The sequence below is a fragment of the Symsagittifera roscoffensis genome, chromosome 1 (genome assembly GCF_963678635.1).
Source record: "Symsagittifera roscoffensis chromosome 1, txSymRosc1.1, whole genome shotgun sequence".
Taxonomy (NCBI): domain Eukaryota; kingdom Metazoa; phylum Xenacoelomorpha; order Acoela; family Convolutidae; genus Symsagittifera; species Symsagittifera roscoffensis.
Window position 1 is genome coordinate 39,929,082 of NC_087062.1, and position 17,754 is coordinate 39,946,835.

Consider the following 17,754-nt stretch of genomic DNA (forward strand, 5'->3'; position numbering starts at 1 on the left):
CGTTTTAGAACCTGGCTCTATTTACCGTCGATATGTACCTCCGGGCGAATGTTACATAGATATTTTCATAGCGCTCCCGGGTGTTTTTTTTAACATCATGACCAGCAGAACCGTTAACGAGCACTCCGCGCCGAGCGGATGCTCAAAACAACGCCCTGACCACCGGGGCGGAAGGGTATTTTGGAATGAACGCAGAAGCCTTCCGGATTCCCGTGAATAGCTTTTTAACCTAGTTAAGACCGAAAACTAACGAATCTTGTTAACCTAGTTAAGACCGAAAACTAACGAATCAGGAAGGGTGGGGGGGGGGGATTGGCCGTCCCGTCTTTCCCTGAGAGGGTTTGTGACCAAAAACACTAAAAGATATACAAGAAACCAAACAAACAGTAGTATAGTACCTAAGAAAAGCAAAAAACATTAAAAAAAACGAAAAAAAAAAATCATAATAACCGTAGAAATCATCCCCTCCGACGGGGTGTGATCCGACCCTCCCGTTTGTTGTTGTTAGATATATTGTTGTTACAGGCATTTATAACAGTCAGGATTGTTACGACCATTTTTGTGGCCCGTTTGTGGTGCTTGTTCTGTAGGGTTATTTAAGTATTTAGGCTAATTTGCGCTAATTAATATCAGTTTTAACCACATCAACTCTCATCATCTCTTTTTCAACATTATGACTTCCATATCTAGAAAATTCCGAGATTTTAGTCTGGAAAATGTGATGAAGGGACTTCTGACTGTAACCTCGGTTACTATGATACTTTTGGCCTTATTAGTTCTATTTAAGATATGTATCCTAAATAAATAATTCATCTCATATTTCTTCTTAATTCTTCTCCTAAATAAAATTTTTTTTCTCATTTCCGATACAGCAGTGAGAACGAAAACCCGACTCTTCACTTGTCCTATACCACCACTATCTTAAAGTCTTTGATGCGTGGTTTTTGCTGTGAGGTAAAGGTAGTGAACTTCCCCAAAATAATATCCAAATGTCACCCCAGTAATATGCTTTTGCTATGTCCTGCCAGACAATTCTAATCGACTATAGTAACCAGTATCGAGTTTAATTTTAAACACATCAAAACTAATCATATCCTTATATTATCATTCACATATCTAGAAAAGTTCCAGGATTTTGACTAGAATATGTAATGAAGGGACTCTTGACTGTAACCTCCGTTACTATGATAACCAATTGTTGTGATAAACTTATTAAATAGATTTGTCCTTTTCAATTTCACATACCGCGTAATTTCAGATAAATTGAGCCAGAGGACCGAATCAATCGGAAAACATTATTAACAAGTCCCACGCCTCTCGACCTGGAACTTAGTTGTTTCGGAGCGGCCTAGGTGAAGTCTGTAAAAATTGGAGAATTTTAAGCAAGTCACAGGCTGATGATGCCTGGATTTGTGTGATTGTTAAAATAGAATTCGGAGATCCAATGGATCAAGTAATGGAATGCGATAACTGCGCCAAACATTTATGTGCAAAATGCTTAAAAATGCTTTCGGCAGTTTACAAATTCATGTCTAAAAGTAAGGGCATATGGTGTTGTGACACATGTACACCCGATGTAAAAAGCCTAATTAAGGGTGCAACCGCTCCAAAAACGAATCCGGAGATAACTAAAATGAGGAACGACCTGGATTAGTCTGTTGATTCCGTGAAGAGTCTAATGGAGGGAACGAAAGCGAAAGCACAGCCAACTTTGGGACCAAGCACAGTGAAAGATAATGCCTGGAAAGTAGAGCATCAGGTCACCAAACCCCTGAAAGACATAAATCTGGAAGCTGGAGCAGAACAAAAATGGGAAGAAGAAGACTTAAGAAGAAAGAAGAATCTTATGATACACAAAGCCCCTGAAAACCAGTCAAGGGACTCAAAAGAACTTTATAATGAAGACATGCCAAAAATCCAGCAACAATGCTCTAGCATAGAAATTGAACCAACTAAAGTTAAAAAAAGTACCTGACTAGGCAAAACCCCTGATCAAGAGACAAGAGCAAGGCCCCGCCCACTGACTCACCAGTGGAAGCAGAACTCATGATGAAAAATTTGACAAAACTGGAGTTTGCCGAAGACAAAATCAGACAACTAAGAGTCACTCCTGATAGGAGCATGAAAGAGAGAGAAAATGTCCGTTTTCTAGTGCAACGGGCAAAAACTTTAACAGCAGAGGAACCCGGGAACTTCACCCACATTGTCAGAGGGAACAAGATCATCAGAGTAGAAAAAAAGAGAGATAGAAGTATTGCAAACAACAACGCAGGAAACAGAGAGCATTTTGAGTTCTCGTTCGGGAATGTAGACACATTAACTCCTGATAAATTCTTGAACTACAAGTTCTCTTACAACAAGCAAATATGTTACCACACATCATTGCCCTAACTGAAGCGAAACCCAAAGTTTTATTTTCGAAAGGACATCGATTACAAGGAAAAAAAAGATGACTCTGGTTTTGAGGAACTGCAACTATTCAATCTACTGCTAACAAAGGGAGAAGTTGTGATAGCTTCAACCTATCGGAGCCCATCATCAAACCCCGAAAACAACTACAACCTTAAAAACTTCTTAAGAAGCATTGGATCCAACCGTTTTTGATACCTTGTACTAGGAGACATGAATTACAGAGATATTGATTGGCAATATATCAGCACGAAATATGACGAGAACAGCAAGGAACATCAATTCATTGAAGCGGTAAAATATTCTTATCTCAATCAACACATTGATAGACCAACGCGTGTGACCAAAAACAACGAACTCTTTTTACTATATCTCATGCTAGCCGACAAAACACTGGTACCAACTAGCATAGAATACATCTCCCCGCTGGGTAAGGGTGATCACACACTGATCCAAGCAAAATTTGATCTGTGGACAGCTAAGCGATGTAAAGAGAGACTGAATTACAACAAAGGGAGCTACGTGGAACTCCGATCAGAGTTAAACACCAACATAATGTGTGAAGAATCGCAACTACTAGAGCAAAACTGGGAAAAATTTGAAAGCACTCTTGATTGTGCTGCTAAAAAGTTCATCCCTTAAATTAAAATTCGTAAAAAGCAAAACAAAATGCCGATGAGACCCGAAGTGAGACATGCATTTCGTGAAAAACAAAAAATTTGGAGAGATGTCAGGAGAGATAAGACACAAGAAAATTTGAGAGATAAGACACAAGAAAAAACTTGAAGGATCGAAACAAAGTCAGGAAATTGTCGCGGAACTTTATTCGAATACATGAAGAAGATAAATCAAAGAGCATAAAACAGCAACCTAAAAATTTTGGAACTATGTAAACAAAAAATAAAATCACATGAGACGATACCTGCACTCAAAGTTAGCTGCATTCAGGACATCTCCGGAAACTAAAATTTGTTAAAACGACAGTTCAGGAGTGTGACTCAGAGCCTTCCGGTTTCTTCGATATCCTCTAAGAGACGCCTTCTTCACGACCAGGAGGGGTTGCTGTCTTCATATTCAGCCTTCCCGATTCGTTCGATTCTTCCGGTAATGATTGTAGCAGCACAATTGTTAAAACTCGGAAAGCGTTTTCTCGTTTTCTCGATAACTGTCTCTGCTAACGTTGTTTTTATCTCGCTCGTCGTGGTCTTGTTTCTTTTATCTAAAATGACGGTTCTGATTTTCGCTCTCTTTTTCAGTTTTGCGAAAAAATAGTCACGTTTCATGCACGCCCTTACCAAAATTTTGAAAGTAATTACTTCGATTCAAAATAATGCTTCCGGATTCATCCAATTAGACGATTAAAAACAGTAGTCCCACTAAACCGTTAATTTTCTCGTCGAACTGCTCGAGTAAACTTCGTTTGCTGCTTTACACTTTTGCTCACTCGGATCGAATGTCACAATTTTTTCAATTTTAAATTTTTCGGAATTTCTCGAATTGAAGTAAACTAACATTAAATTCATTTTCAGAGTAAGAGAAACTATCATTCGACGGAAAGGGTTGATCTATCTCTGATAGATATGATGATTTCTTCAGCTGAAAAAAAACAATGCTTTTATGATAGAAAAGTAGCCCTGTTTTTAGGATTGACCTCGTGGTCTGGGGATATTGAGACCCAGCCATGAGCCCACTATCTTGCATATAACTAAGTTAATTTGCGCGTTTCGGTCGATAGCTTTCAAATTGTAACTGTCTCCACTAACGTAGTTTTTTGTCTCGCTCGTCGTGGTTCATGTTCTTGCCAGCGACAATGACGGTTCTGATTTTCGTTATTTTTCAGTTTTGCGAAAATATAAAAAGCTACGTGTTTTCCTTTCGAGCGAATCTTTGAGAAATGAGCATGTTAACACAGAATGATCCTTCCCAATCCGCTCATTTCGTCAAATTAGACCGTTAATCATCGAAACTTCTCTTTCGTACAGTTGAACTACTTTTAGTGAAAATTTGTTTCGACGAACCTTTTTCTGGCGGAATTCTGGTGGAATGGCACAGGTCTTCTACTCATATTCATTCTTTATTGAGCAGCGACAACTCTACAGGACCCATTAGAACCGACCAGACGGTCTGATGCTCGTTTCATGGGCTGTTGTTGAGCAGATGTTGCGGTAGGTAATGATAGTAGACTCCCTAACCCTCAGTAGTATTAGTGAGGGGGTGGTTTTAAACCCTGGTACGGCTGCCGCTAAGTACGAAGCCTAAATATTGTGATAGATATCTTTTTCAACCATTAGATTTTGAGATTCAGGGAGCGGTTGGCCCCTGCGCGGAATTTTTTGTTGAGCAAGCTTTGTAAGAATCTAAGCATAGGCACGGAAGAACTCAGGGCAGGCAGCTGTTTAAAACAGAGTCCCTGGCAATAGGGATCGTGAACTCTGTGTGCGTATTACTCGGAACAACAAATGACAAAACATGTTTCGTGGAATGTTATTTATAATACATAATTTACTGTTTTTTTTCTCGTGTTGAGTTACCTGTTCTTATCTCAGTAACGTTACCTCGTATCGAGTTTAGTTTTAACCACATCAACTCTCATCATCTCTTTTTCAACATTATGACTTCCATATCTAGAAAATTCCGAGATTTTTGTCTAGAAAATGTGATGTGGGACTCCGGACTGTAACCTCGCTTACTATCATACTTTTGGCCTTATTAGTTATATTTAAGATATGTATCCTAAATAAATAATTCATCTCATAATTCTTCTTAATTCTTCTCCTAAATAAAAAAAAACTTCTCATTTCCGATAGAGCAGTGAGAACGGAAACCCGATTCTTCACTTGTCCTAAACCACCACTATCTTAAAGTCTTTGATGCGTGGTTTTTGCTGTGAGGTAAAGGTAGTGAACTTCCCCAAAAAAATATCTAAATGTCATCCCAGTAAAATGCATTTGCCATGTCCTGCAAGACAATTTTAATCGACTATAGTAACCCGTATCGAGTTTAATTTTAAACAAATCAACACTAATCATCTCCTTTATATTATCATTTTCTTATCTCTTGACTGTATGAAGGGACTCTTGACTGTAACCTCCGTTACTATGATACCTAATTGTTGTGATAAACGTATTAAATAGATTTGTCCATTTCAATTTCACATACCGCGTAATTTCAGATAAATTGAGCCAGAGGACCGAAATCAATCGAAAAACATCATTAACAAGTTCCACGCCTCTAGCTTCGTGGGTGAAGAGTGTTGATTGTTAATGGTGTTTATAATTGGAGCCAGCTCCCCGAAAGCCGCAACCGAAGTAGCCTCAAAAGATTTGAAGAGAGTGTTATCCCGCATCAGCTTTGCAGCGAAAGGATTGAGTCTCAACCCCAACTCTATCCACAAAGTTTTGAACCTTGAATTTCTCATGGAAATGAGAAAACTACGTAAAGCAAGAGACATCATCCTTTGGCACGACGTGTTAAACAACAAAATTAACAACATTAGAGTGAACGATCAGAAAGTAGAAAAAGTCCCGAATCTGATCAACAAGCTCAGAAAACATACCTGACGAATTAAGGCGATTATTTATTGCCAAAGAGAAAACGCGAAACACAATTTTGCAGAATTAGGAACATTGAATTCTCTAGTAATACCAGCTGGAAAGAAATTATTTTTAAGTCGCAAACAGAAGAATTGGTAGTACCAATCAAACCTCAGGAAAATACATCCCTCAACGAGATTGGAAATAAGGTTTTAGGAAACGATTCTTCAGCGGCTCACAACCCTTGAATCACTCGTCAAGAAATATTGTCCACTGATCAAAAAAAGAAAATCAAAGAATAAAAGCGAAAGAAAGACCAAGAGAAGCAGGCCTCAAAAGAAGAACAAGAAGAAGAATTAGAAGAAAAACCAGAAAAAGTAAGGTTAGATTATCTTTTTTATAGATTTTACTCTGGAAACTACCTGGGACTTAGTTGTTTCGGAGTGGCCTAGGTGAAGTCTGTAAAAATTAGTAACCGTACCAGGAGAATTGTAAGCAAATCACAGGCTGATGATGCCTGGATTTGTGTTGATTGTTGAAAAAGAATTCGGAGATCCAATGGATCAAGTAATGGAATGCGATAACTGCGCCAAACATTTATGTGCAAAATGCTTAAAAATGCTTTCGGCAGTTTACAAATTCATGTCTAAAAGTAAGGGCATATGGTGTTGTGACACATGTACAGCTGAAGTAAAAAGCCTAATTAAGGGTGCAACCACTCCAAAAACGAATCCGGAGATAACTAAAATGAGGAACGACCTGGATAAGACTGTTGATTCCGCGAAGAGTCTAATGGAGGGAACGAAAGCCAAATCACAGCCAACTTTGGGATCAAGCACAGTGAAAGATTATGCCTGGAAAGTAGAGCTTCAGATCACCACACCCCTGAAAGACATAATTCTGGAAGCTGGAGCAGAACAAAAACGGGAAGAAGAAGACGACTTAAGAAGAAAGAAGAATCTTATTATACACAAAGCCTCTGAAAGCTAGTCAAGGGACTCAAAAGAACTTTATAATGAAGACATGCTAATATTACAGCAACTATGCTCTAGCATAGAAATTGAACCAACTAAAGTTAAAAACTGTACCCGACTAGGCAAAACCCCTGATCAAGAGACAAGAGCAAGGCCCCGCCCACTGAGAATCACACTAGACTCACCAGTGAAAGCAGAACTCATGATGAAAAACTTGACAAAACTGAAGTTTGCTGAAGACAAAATCAGACAACTAAGAGTTACTCCTGATAGGAGCATGAAAGAGACAGAAAAGGTCCGTTTTCTAGTGCAACGGGCAAAAAACTTAACAGCAGAGGAACCCGGGAACTTCATCCACATTGTCAGAGGGAACAAGATCATCAGATTAGAAAAAAAGATAGATAGAAGTATTGCAAAGAACAACGCAGGAAACAGAGAACATTTTGAGTTCTGGTTCGGGAATGTGGACACATTAACTCCTGATAAATTCAGTGAACTACAAGTTCTCTTTCAACAAGCAAATATGTTACCACACATCATTGCCCTAACTGAAGCGAAACCCAACGTTTTGTTTACGAAAGGACATCGATTACAAGGAAATAAAAGATGACTCTGGTTTTGAGGAACTGCAAGTATACAATCTACTGCTAACAAAGGGAGAAGTTGTGATAGCTTCAACTTATCGGAGCCCATCATCAACCCCCAAAAACAACTACGACCTTAACAACTTCTTAAGAAGCATTGGATCCAACCGTTCTAGATACATTGTACTAGGAGACATGAATTACAGAGATATAGATTGGCAATATATCAGCACGAGTCATGACGAGAACAGCAAGGAACATCAATTCATTGAAGCGGTAAAAGATTCTTATCTCAATCAACACATTGTTAGACCAACGCGTTTGATCAAAAACAACCAACCATCTTTACTAGATCTCATGCTAGCCGACAAAACCCTGGTAACAATTAGCATAGAGTACATCTCCCCGCTGGGTAAGGGTGATCACACACTGATTCAGCCAAAATTTGATCTGTGGACAACAAAGCGATGTAAAGAGAGACTGAATTAAAACAAAGGGAGCTACGTGGAACTCCGCTCAGAGTTAAACACCAACATAATGTATGAAGAATTGCAAAACTAGGAAAAATTTAAAAGCACTCTTGATTGTGTTGTTAAGAAGTTCATCCCTAAAATTAAAGTTCATCCCCAAATTAAAATTAAAGTGAGAGATGCATTTCGTGAAAAACAAAAAAAATTTGGAGAGATTTCAGGGGAGATAAGACACAAAAAAATTATGAAAAATACTTGAAGGTTCAAAACAAAGTCAGGAAACTGTCGCGGAACTGTGTTCGAATACATGAAGAAGATATATCAAAGAGCATAAAATAGCCACCTAAAAAGTTTTGGAACTATAAAAACAAAAAATAAAATCACATGAGACGATACCTGCACTCAAAATTAGCCATAATAATTGGGTAAAGACCGACAAGGAGAAAGCGACTGCCCTTTCTGATTTCTTCAATTCAGTTTTCACCATAGAAACACCTGGCAGCTAGAATTTAATGAATCTCCAAGATCAGCAAAAATCAGATGATCTATATCTCTCGAAAGAGTTATTACTAAATGAATTTGCAGCGTTAGACACCAAGAAATCGATGGGAGCTGACAATGTTCACCCAAAATTTTTGAGCGAATGCCGATATGAATTAGCTAAAATACTGTGTTCTTTAATGCAAAACTCCTGGGATAAGGGAGAAATACCCGATGATTGCAAATGCGCAAATATAAGAGCGATTCACAAAAGTGAATCAAACATTTACAGACCTGTTAGTCTCATATCAATCTGTTGCAAAATAATGGAAAAAGTGATAAGAAGACACCTGTTTGACTTCTTGAGACAAAATAACATCTTATCAGACAAACAGTATGGTTTCTTACCAGGTCGATCAACGACTCTCCAGTTATTAAAAGCGCTCGACGACTGGACTGCGGAACTGGACAAGGGTTATGAGGTAGACATATGTACATTGACTTCCAAAAAGCTTTTGATAGCGTTCCCCATAAAAAACTATTAAACACAATATCAAAATATGAGATCAAAGGGAAAACTTTGAACTAGATCACAGCATTCTTAATGGATAGGAGGCAACGGGTAGTGGTAAACATAAGTTTTTCGGAGACGGCACCAGTTTTCAGCGGAGTCCCACAAGGATCTGTCCTGGGACCAATACTTTTTTTGCTATATATCAACGCGATGACGGATGGCATTACATCCCCTACGCTTCTATACGCAGATGACGCCAAAATATTCAGCTCAATTACTAATGAGACTCAAGAGGAAAAACTACAAATTGACCTGAATGAAATTTCCCAATGGGTTGAAAGCAGTTTAATGAAGTTCAACCTGACAAAATGTCATACACTCTTCCTAACGGGAAGAACGAAACAATTTTAACGGAACTATACCTTAAATGGCGGAAAACAACTAAGTAAAGTTGAATCAGTGTGACATTCGACCAGAATGTACGAAAATGCAGTTTCGCAATCGAAATTTTATCGATCTGAAAAAGGACATCTAACCTGGAAGATCTATTGTTTTAATGGATAAGCAGCGTTATTTGAACGATTAGAAGAATCGGGAAGGGTTGGTCTTAACTGACATGCTAAATTTTAAAATTTCAATTTGGACGTGAACGACACGTAACCTTTTTATATTTCGCACACACTGAAACGGCGAAACAGAACAACATTAGTTGCAGTGAAAATAACTACGAGAAAACTACAACAGAGTGAAACTGTGATTGGAATTTGTCAGGAACCATTCCGAGTTGTAATGATTGTGCCGCTACAATCGTTACAACGTAGAACCCGAGAAAAGAGAAGGGTGTTAAGACGGAAAAAAGTAACGTTTTGTCGACCCGATGTTAGGAAAACCACGAAAAGAACTGGCTTTGGCAGAGACGGTGAAAAGCATGTAGAGCTGTGTTTAGACGCTAGCCAGTCGTTTTAGAACCTGGCTTTATTTTTCGTCGATATGTACCTCCGGGCGAATGCTACATAGATGTTTTTATGGCGCTACTGGATGTTATTTTTTTTAACATCATGACCAGCAGAACCGTTAACGAGCACTCCGCGCCGAGCGGATGCTCAAAACAACGCCCTGACCACCGGGGCGGAAGGGTATTTTGGAACGTAGAAGCCTTCCGGATTCCCGTGAATAGCTTTTTAACCTAGTTAAGACCGAAAACTAACGAATCAGGAAGGGTGGGGGGGGGGGGATTGGCCGCCCCGTCTTTCCCTGAGAGGGGTTGTGACCACAAACACTTAAAGATATACAAGAAACCAAACAAAAAGTAGTATAGTACCTAAGAAAAACAAAAAACATAAAAAATAACAAAAACAAAAACAGTAGAAAAAAATATAAAATCCATAGAAATCATCACCCCAGACGGGGTGTGATCCGACCCTCCCGTTTGTTGTTGTTAGATATATTGTTTTTACAGGCATTTATATCAGTCAGGATCGTTACGATCAATTTTGCGGCCCGTTTGTGGTGCTTTCACCGTAAGGTAATTTGAGTATTTAAGCACGTTAATGCTAATTTGCGCTCAATCCGGAAGGGTCGCGGGATTAGAGAAGAAGACTGATCCGGCGAGCAGTTCAAGGAGCGCAAGAAGGGGCTCAAGGACAGCAACAATCTACTGTTGGATATCGTTAAAAGTTTTGTTCCCCTTTTGGTACAAAAAGTAACATATTACTCTGTGGGGGGCTCGACAGTGACTTCACTGTAGTGACCCTTCACTGAACTGCGAATTTCCGAGTTAAGCAAGTAATTCGGATATTGAAAAAACATGGCGGGGTATAGTATTACTAGTATTATTATTTATACAGCCTATATTATTACTCCTATATCGTTTTTTAGTGAAAAACACAGTGAGCGGACCGGTTTTTAGGGTCAAAATCGCGATTTTTGAGATATCAATATTTTTTGAAACGGAAAAAAGCGCTAACTTAGTGAGTTACATCGTAAATGTACTAGTATAATAGGTAGAAACGGTTAAGTTTAGTTCGAAGATGGTTGGAACTTATTGTGTACCAAAAACCGAATTTTCTTGATTTTTGAAAAAACAAAACGCTACAAAATACTAGAAGACCAGAAAATTAGAACCAGGACAGTAAAAATAGTTGTTCGGACAAAATTCACTAGTGAATTGACAGGCTTTAAAACTCGTTTGCCGATAACCTTCCGGGTTACAGTGAAATCGAACTTAACGTGTTTGATTTAGTGGATTCAGCTTTCCGGAAGGGTCCAAATAGCATTGTTTTTGGCAAAATTTTTCAGCTGGAACGTTTTAGATCGGGTTTTTTTGCATTGAACTAGAAGAGTATAGGCCTTCTGAGCTCGGATCAAAAAATTTTAGATCAAAAAGAACAGAATTGCGAAAAAGTTTAATAATTTTGAAACTACTGGACAGATCCAGTCGATCTTGGTACCATTAGATCAAAAATTAGGTGAGCTTACTCATAGAAACATTAAATTGAATTGTCAAATAAGAGGCTTAGCTTCAATCCGGAAGGGTCGTGGGAAAGAACATATATCCTTCCTAGTTAGTTCCAACAGCATAATATCATCGCAGAACGTATCCGGAAGGGTATCGGGTGAAAATTTTGAAAGTCTCTGAAAAGCTATTTTTACAATCCGGAGGGGTCCCAATCCGGAAGGGTCCCAATTTTGCCAATCCAGAGGGGTCTTATTTTTGCCAATCCGGAAGGGTCTTAGTGTTTGCCAATCCGGAAGGGTCTTATTTTTGCCAATCCGGAAGGGTCCCAATTTTGCCAATCCGAAAGGGTCCTAATTTTCCCAATCCGGAGGGGTCTTGTTTTTGCCAATCCGGAAGGGTTCCGATTTTTTTCAATCCGGAGGGGTCTTGTTTTTGCCAATCCGGAAGGGTCTTATTTTTGCCAATCCGCAAGGGTTACAATTTTGGCAATCCGGAAGCGTCCCAATTTTGCCAAACCGGAAGGGTCCTAATTTTCCCAATCCGGAGGGGTCTTGTTTTTGCCAATCCGGAAGGGTCTTATTTTTGCCAATCCGCATGGGTTACAATTTTGGCAATCAGGAGGGATCTTATTTTTGCCAATCCGGAAGGGTCCCAATTTTGCCAATCCGGAAGGGTCTTATTTTTGCCGATCCGGAAGCGTCCTAATTTTCCCAATCCGGAGGGGTCTTGTTTTTGCCAATCCGGAAGGGTTCCGATTTTTTTCAATCCGGAGGGGTCTTGTTTTTGCCAATCCGGAAGGGTCTTATTTTTGTCAATCCGGAAGGGTTACAATTTTGGCAATCCGGAGGGGTCTTGTTTTTGCCAATCAGGAAGGGTCCTAATTTTGCCAATCCGGAGGGGTCTTGTTTTTGCCAATCCGGAAGGGTCCCAATCTTCCCAATCCGGAGGGGTCCCCATTTTGCCAATCCGGAGGGGTCTTGTTTTTTGCCAATCCGGAGAGGTACTCTTCTTGCCAATCCGGAGGGGTCTTATTTTTGCCAATCCGGAGGGGTACTATTTTTTGTTAAAACTAAAGTAGACAGAAGAATAGGAAATAGTGATAGGTATTAGGTTATTAAGAGACAGGTTAGGAACCAGTGACTGCACTGGTAACTTGCCTTTTATAAAAGACCTGACCAAAACAAAACAGCTCTAAACTCGGATATTCGCGACACTAAGTCTAAATTGAAAAAAAGTTTGTAACTGGTTTGTGTGGATTGAAATCCAAATCGTTTTTGAGAAAAGTGATTGCCCTGAGGATTTTAGAAGGTCTATCTCGGGAAATCCGCAGGCAGATAGGTAACATAGGACTCGGTGGGTGCATTAGACGCCCACTTGAGAAAATTACTGCCTTCAATTTTTCTTTGTTTGGTGCAGCACGAAGCAGAGAAAGCTCTTTCTTTAGAAGCAAGTTCGACTATTACATTGCGACTGACTGAAGTACGGAACACATACGTTTTTCATTGAAAACATTCTTATTTTTCTTCATTTTGGTTTTAAATCAATAATATCTGTCTTTGATTGGGTAGTGAGAACACTATCTTTTAAATAAACTGATATCATCATACTGTGCTATTGTCATATCGTACAATTCTTAATCGATTATTGTGAATAATTTCTATACACGCTGTACTGTGATAACATACAAGGATTCGTGGTCACTATTTAATTGAAACTCTTGGAATTTATTGTGTTCTGTTATTGTTATCAGTAGTCAGACTAAAAAGACACATGCAATCGAATTGAGTGTATAGGCAGTAAGAAGTGATAAATTGAAAATGAGTCTATACAAGTCAAGGATACCTAAACTAAGTGATAGCTCCAGGAAATTCATACCAGAGAAACAGAGAAAAGCAATGAACGACCTTTTTGTGGAAAGGATTACACGAACCCGGACCGACAAAGGGAAGAAAGTTTCAGGCCGAATGGTTGAAACCGGGAGTCAAAAGTCCTCAGAAGGACAGAAGGCAAGGTTAGAGGTAGAGGTCCATCCGGACCCTGCCATGGATGAGTACCAGGAGGGACATGGACCGGAAAGGAGAGGAAACAGAAGATTGGCGAGTGAATCTACTCCGGTAGAACAAGACCAAGATTTTGCCACTTCCACCGGGACCCTGGACCGAGAAGAGATGTCGAAACTGTCCGACATCTCTACTGAAAATTTGGCGACTACAAGATCACCCACAGACAACACCATGATGCTTGGCGTGACGGAGAAACCGGAAACGTCCTCATCATTTTCAGAAAGAGTGAAAACACTTTCGGAAACTTCTTTCCATTTACCATGGGAACGGGTACAGGCGATGAAGCAGAAAAACGGAAAGAAAAAGAGGACGATGACGGGCAAGATGACTTTAGATCTCAAGTCAGCCTCAATAGCTCGACTCAGGAGAATGACGAATACACCGATAGAGAGGCTGAGACCATGGACCAATTTGTTGTGGTGAGGAAAATAAGCAAGACCACAAACGGATCAGGCCAGTCAGGAGACTTTGTGAACATGAAAATCTCGGAAATGCGAACTTTGAAGAACAGAAACACAGGGCTATGTGACGCACCTGCAAATCCAGATTAAAAGACGTCGAGGCAGAGAATCAAAGCCCGAATCTCGACCAGCACCAAGGTACCTGGCTGGGATCGACAGGGTGACACCGCCACTTGTGATGCCATTAGTGGACAACGGAGCATCAATTGAAGAAGCCTTGACCAACATAGTGGGCAGCATAGGAGAACAGAATGAACAGATGTCCTTAAGAATGAGTGAACTAGAAAGGGCAGTCCACGTCGAGAGAGAAAATATGCGGAAAGAGATCAACCGCAACAGACAAGAAGTTAGTAGAAGCGAAAAACGCTTGAAGGAGAGAACGGATGAACACTTGGCGAAGGACTTGTCGCGAATGACGAGGGAAGCTGAGCAGAGAGAGCTACAATTGAGAGAAGACATGGAGAAGTTAAGAATTCAACAAGCGCAGACTCTTCGGACTCTTGACTCGAAGATAGATGCGATGATGGAGAGGCAAACTCAGGCCATCATGGATAGCTTGGACGGGCTACTAGGCAGCAGGAGTGGATTAAAAAATGGGGAATCGAACTCGGGAGAACCCAGCAGGGAGGCGAAGGTGAACTTCAATTAAGAACAGAATAGGAGAAAGACATATGGATCCACTAGACGAAGGGGCAGTTCATCAGGCTATGCCACAGGGGACAATAGAACACGGGGCCCAAACATCAGAAGAAGCTCAACTGGCAACAGACAGACCTCAAAAGAACGACCGACGCAGGATACATATGCGACTGGGAGATGTGATTCCAGGAACAGGAGTCATGCGAGTCAAGGAAGAAACAACCCTAGCGATTCGGACAGGAGGGAAAATCCAGAGCCCTTATCAGGGGGCAATGATACTCAGGCGGGGCATTCAAGAGACGCTACATCAATGGCCACAGCCCTTGAACCTCTGAACAGGTCTTTGGAAACATTTCTTACGAGGTTATCTAGAAACAATGAACGTAGTGAAAAGTCCAAAAGGGTTTTTAAGAAACCAAGATGCTATAAAGACGAATCTGATGGTTGTATTGATACCTGGATAGAGGTGATGAAACTGCATTTTGAAGAAGAGGACTTGTCAGAAAGACAAGAATGCAGTGCTCATACCAGCAACTTGGAAGGGACAGCCCTAAACTGTGTGAAGGCCAAAAAGCAATGCCAGCGGGATACTGCTGAGAAAATCTTTGAAATCTTGTTAAATCGTTTTGGCTCAGGGGTACAAGGACACCAAGCAATGATGCGCTTCGAGAAACGGAGGCAACGTGAAGATGAGACGATAGACAAGTTTCTAGACAATTTGGAGATGCTGAGGAGGCGTAGCCGACCAGATGAGTCGAACAGAAGGATGAACCTGTCAGTAGCCTCAAAATTCATCGATGGTGTGAAGAATGATGAGCTTCGAACAGTGTTAGCGACAATTTATACACCACTCTCAACCAATGCACCAACACCAGAGTAATTGTGATTCAAGTCTAAAGAATATCTTTTGCTGAAGCCTCCATCAAGATCTGGATATTACAAGAACAATTATGGCAATTTTAACAACGGACCAGCAAACCAAGGAAACAACTGGTACAAACCAAGAGACGATATGGAGAAGAGACGCTCTTGTGCAAATTGCAGTTCGACGGACCATCATGTGTCAGCATGCCCAACTTACAAACAGAGCTTGAAAGCAATAGGCTTTAGCCTCGAGGATGAGGATGCGTCAGAGGTTGATCATGAAGATTTCATGAGAGGAGTTATTGCGAAGTTCGGCCCGAGGTGTTTATTTTGTAACTTGGCAGGTCATTTTAAATCGGATTGCCCACAATTCTGGGATGCTGTAGCAGACATAAAGCATCCAAGGCATGAGGAAGCTTTATCGGGTGTGAAAGCCAGCAAAGCTCGCCTGTTGAGTGAAGCGGAGGCACGCAGAAAAGAAAAACCGCAAGAGCTGGCAACGAAGAAGATGCAGTCGGTAACGGAAGAGATACGTGAACCCGAAACGATGACTGCAGTGGATGACTTCAAAATCGACTATAGGGCAGCCGCGAGGGATGCTCTAAGAAGAGTCCAGCAGGAATTGGTGACGAAAGAGATCGAACAAAAGGTGAAGCTCGAACTAGAGATGAGAAAATTCAGAAAAAGGCTGAACGCCTTCGAGGCATCAGAATTCGAAGAAACGAAAGCACCAAGTAGTTTGAGCGTGAAACTAAATGTGATGTCTGGGCAAACGTTCGGGATGGTGCCACAGGGAAGCAGAATACATTCAATAATTTTAGTTGCGGGGCATCAGGTGATCAGAAATCTAAGTTAACCTTCAGAGTTCACTATGATGCAATTAGACACATATGCTGTTTATCTGAGACAGGTAGAGCCACGCACTGAGTCGAGGGCTGTACGAGCGTTGTTGACGACGGGTGGCCCTCGATCGAAGAAACTCGGGCGTTACGTGGAAGTCTATGGACCTTATCAAGTGATGTTGAACGTTGACGGGGTAAGTATCTACACTAGGACCTACGTCACAACAGATAGCGACCAAATGGGGCAGATATATTTGAGACAAGAAGAACTTAAGGTCCGCAGAATTGGCCATGACGCCATGATGGAGCAGGACGCGGTTCACATTGGATACGAAGCAGATTTGACTGCACATCTGCTCGACACCAACGGTAAGAAAATCGGAGTCACAGGGCTCCTGGACACAGGAGCGGTAGTAGGCGTGATGCCGATAAAAACTTGGGAAAGAATGGGCTTCACGAGGGAAGATCTAACTCCAATGAACCTAAGGTTGGCAGCCGCCAACCGCGGAGCAATCTATGTGGCCGGAAGGACACCAATAACGGTCCTTCACATGGGAGGACGCGATCTTTGGATGAGCTTCTTGGTGGTTGAAAATCTGGACGACTTCGATGTGATGATTGACTTGAACAACGGTCTAATGAGGATTAGAAACCCCGACCGGAAGTTTGTTAAGAAACCAATTAATAGAATAATAACAGATGAAAACAAGGTACCAATCTTTTTAGATAGAAAGGTAAAACTACAGCCGGGACAAGATGTAGTAGCAATTTTCAGAATGAGAAATTTGAATTCGTTAAGTGATAGTAAACAGGTTTGTTTGGTACCGAACCCAAATAGTCAATGCTCAGTGATTTTAGGCCGGAACTTCTCGGTAACTCGAAACGGACTGTGTGGCAGTGTGTTATAGAACACACTGGACACCACGGTTTCAAGCCAGCGTGGAAAGAGACTTGGTTACGCTTTGCCGATGACGACCGACTATGAAGAGACACAAAACTTGAAGAGATATAGTGTGAAAGACTGCCCTTATCATGCCAACAAATATACAATTTTAAAAAGAATTAATGAATTCAAACCTATTCATAAACTGTTTTCAATGAAATCCGAAACAGACGACGGCTTGTCGAGCTTCTCGAATTTTCCGGAACGCCCCTCGTCATATGAACCAGAATCTGACAAACAGGTTTTGCCAGAAATAGAACACTTAAAAGGGAAAATAGGCGAGGGGGATTTTGAATCATTACTGGCGGTTTTAAATCGGAACGCGGATGTATTTTCAAAACATAAGGCGGATATCGGTTGTTGCAACTTCGTCGAACACGAAATCGAACTAGAGGAAGGCGCCATTCCCCATAGGGAAGGCGCAAGACGAATGACACCACATAAATCGGAAGCGTGCCGGGCGGAAATAGAAATGTTGCTCGAATACGACATGATAGAACCCTCGAAATCGCCGTGGGCT

The 17,754-nt window shown here is 40.8% G+C and overlaps 2 protein-coding genes across 5 annotated transcripts in view; both read left to right on the forward strand.

Annotated features, from left to right (window-relative positions):
• Window positions 1-1,196: 1,196 nt before the first annotated feature.
• Window positions 1,197-17,754, forward strand: part of LOC134844256 (DNA polymerase delta catalytic subunit-like) — a 471,945-nt gene continuing 455,387 nt past the window's right edge. For 3 of the 4 annotated variants that reach the window (XM_063860850.1, XM_063860859.1, XM_063860867.1), the window contains exon 1: window positions 1,197-1,217. The gene's annotated coding sequence lies outside the window, so the exon portion shown is untranslated. The remainder of the gene's footprint in view (window positions 1,218-17,754) is intronic. The other variant, XM_063860876.1, reaches the window with a different exon arrangement.
• Window positions 1,201-17,754, forward strand: part of LOC134844317 (large ribosomal subunit protein eL32-like) — a 386,626-nt gene continuing 370,072 nt past the window's right edge. Inside the window, exon 1 of the mRNA XM_063860953.1 lies at window positions 1,201-1,218. The gene's annotated coding sequence lies outside the window, so the exon portion shown is untranslated. The remainder of the gene's footprint in view (window positions 1,219-17,754) is intronic.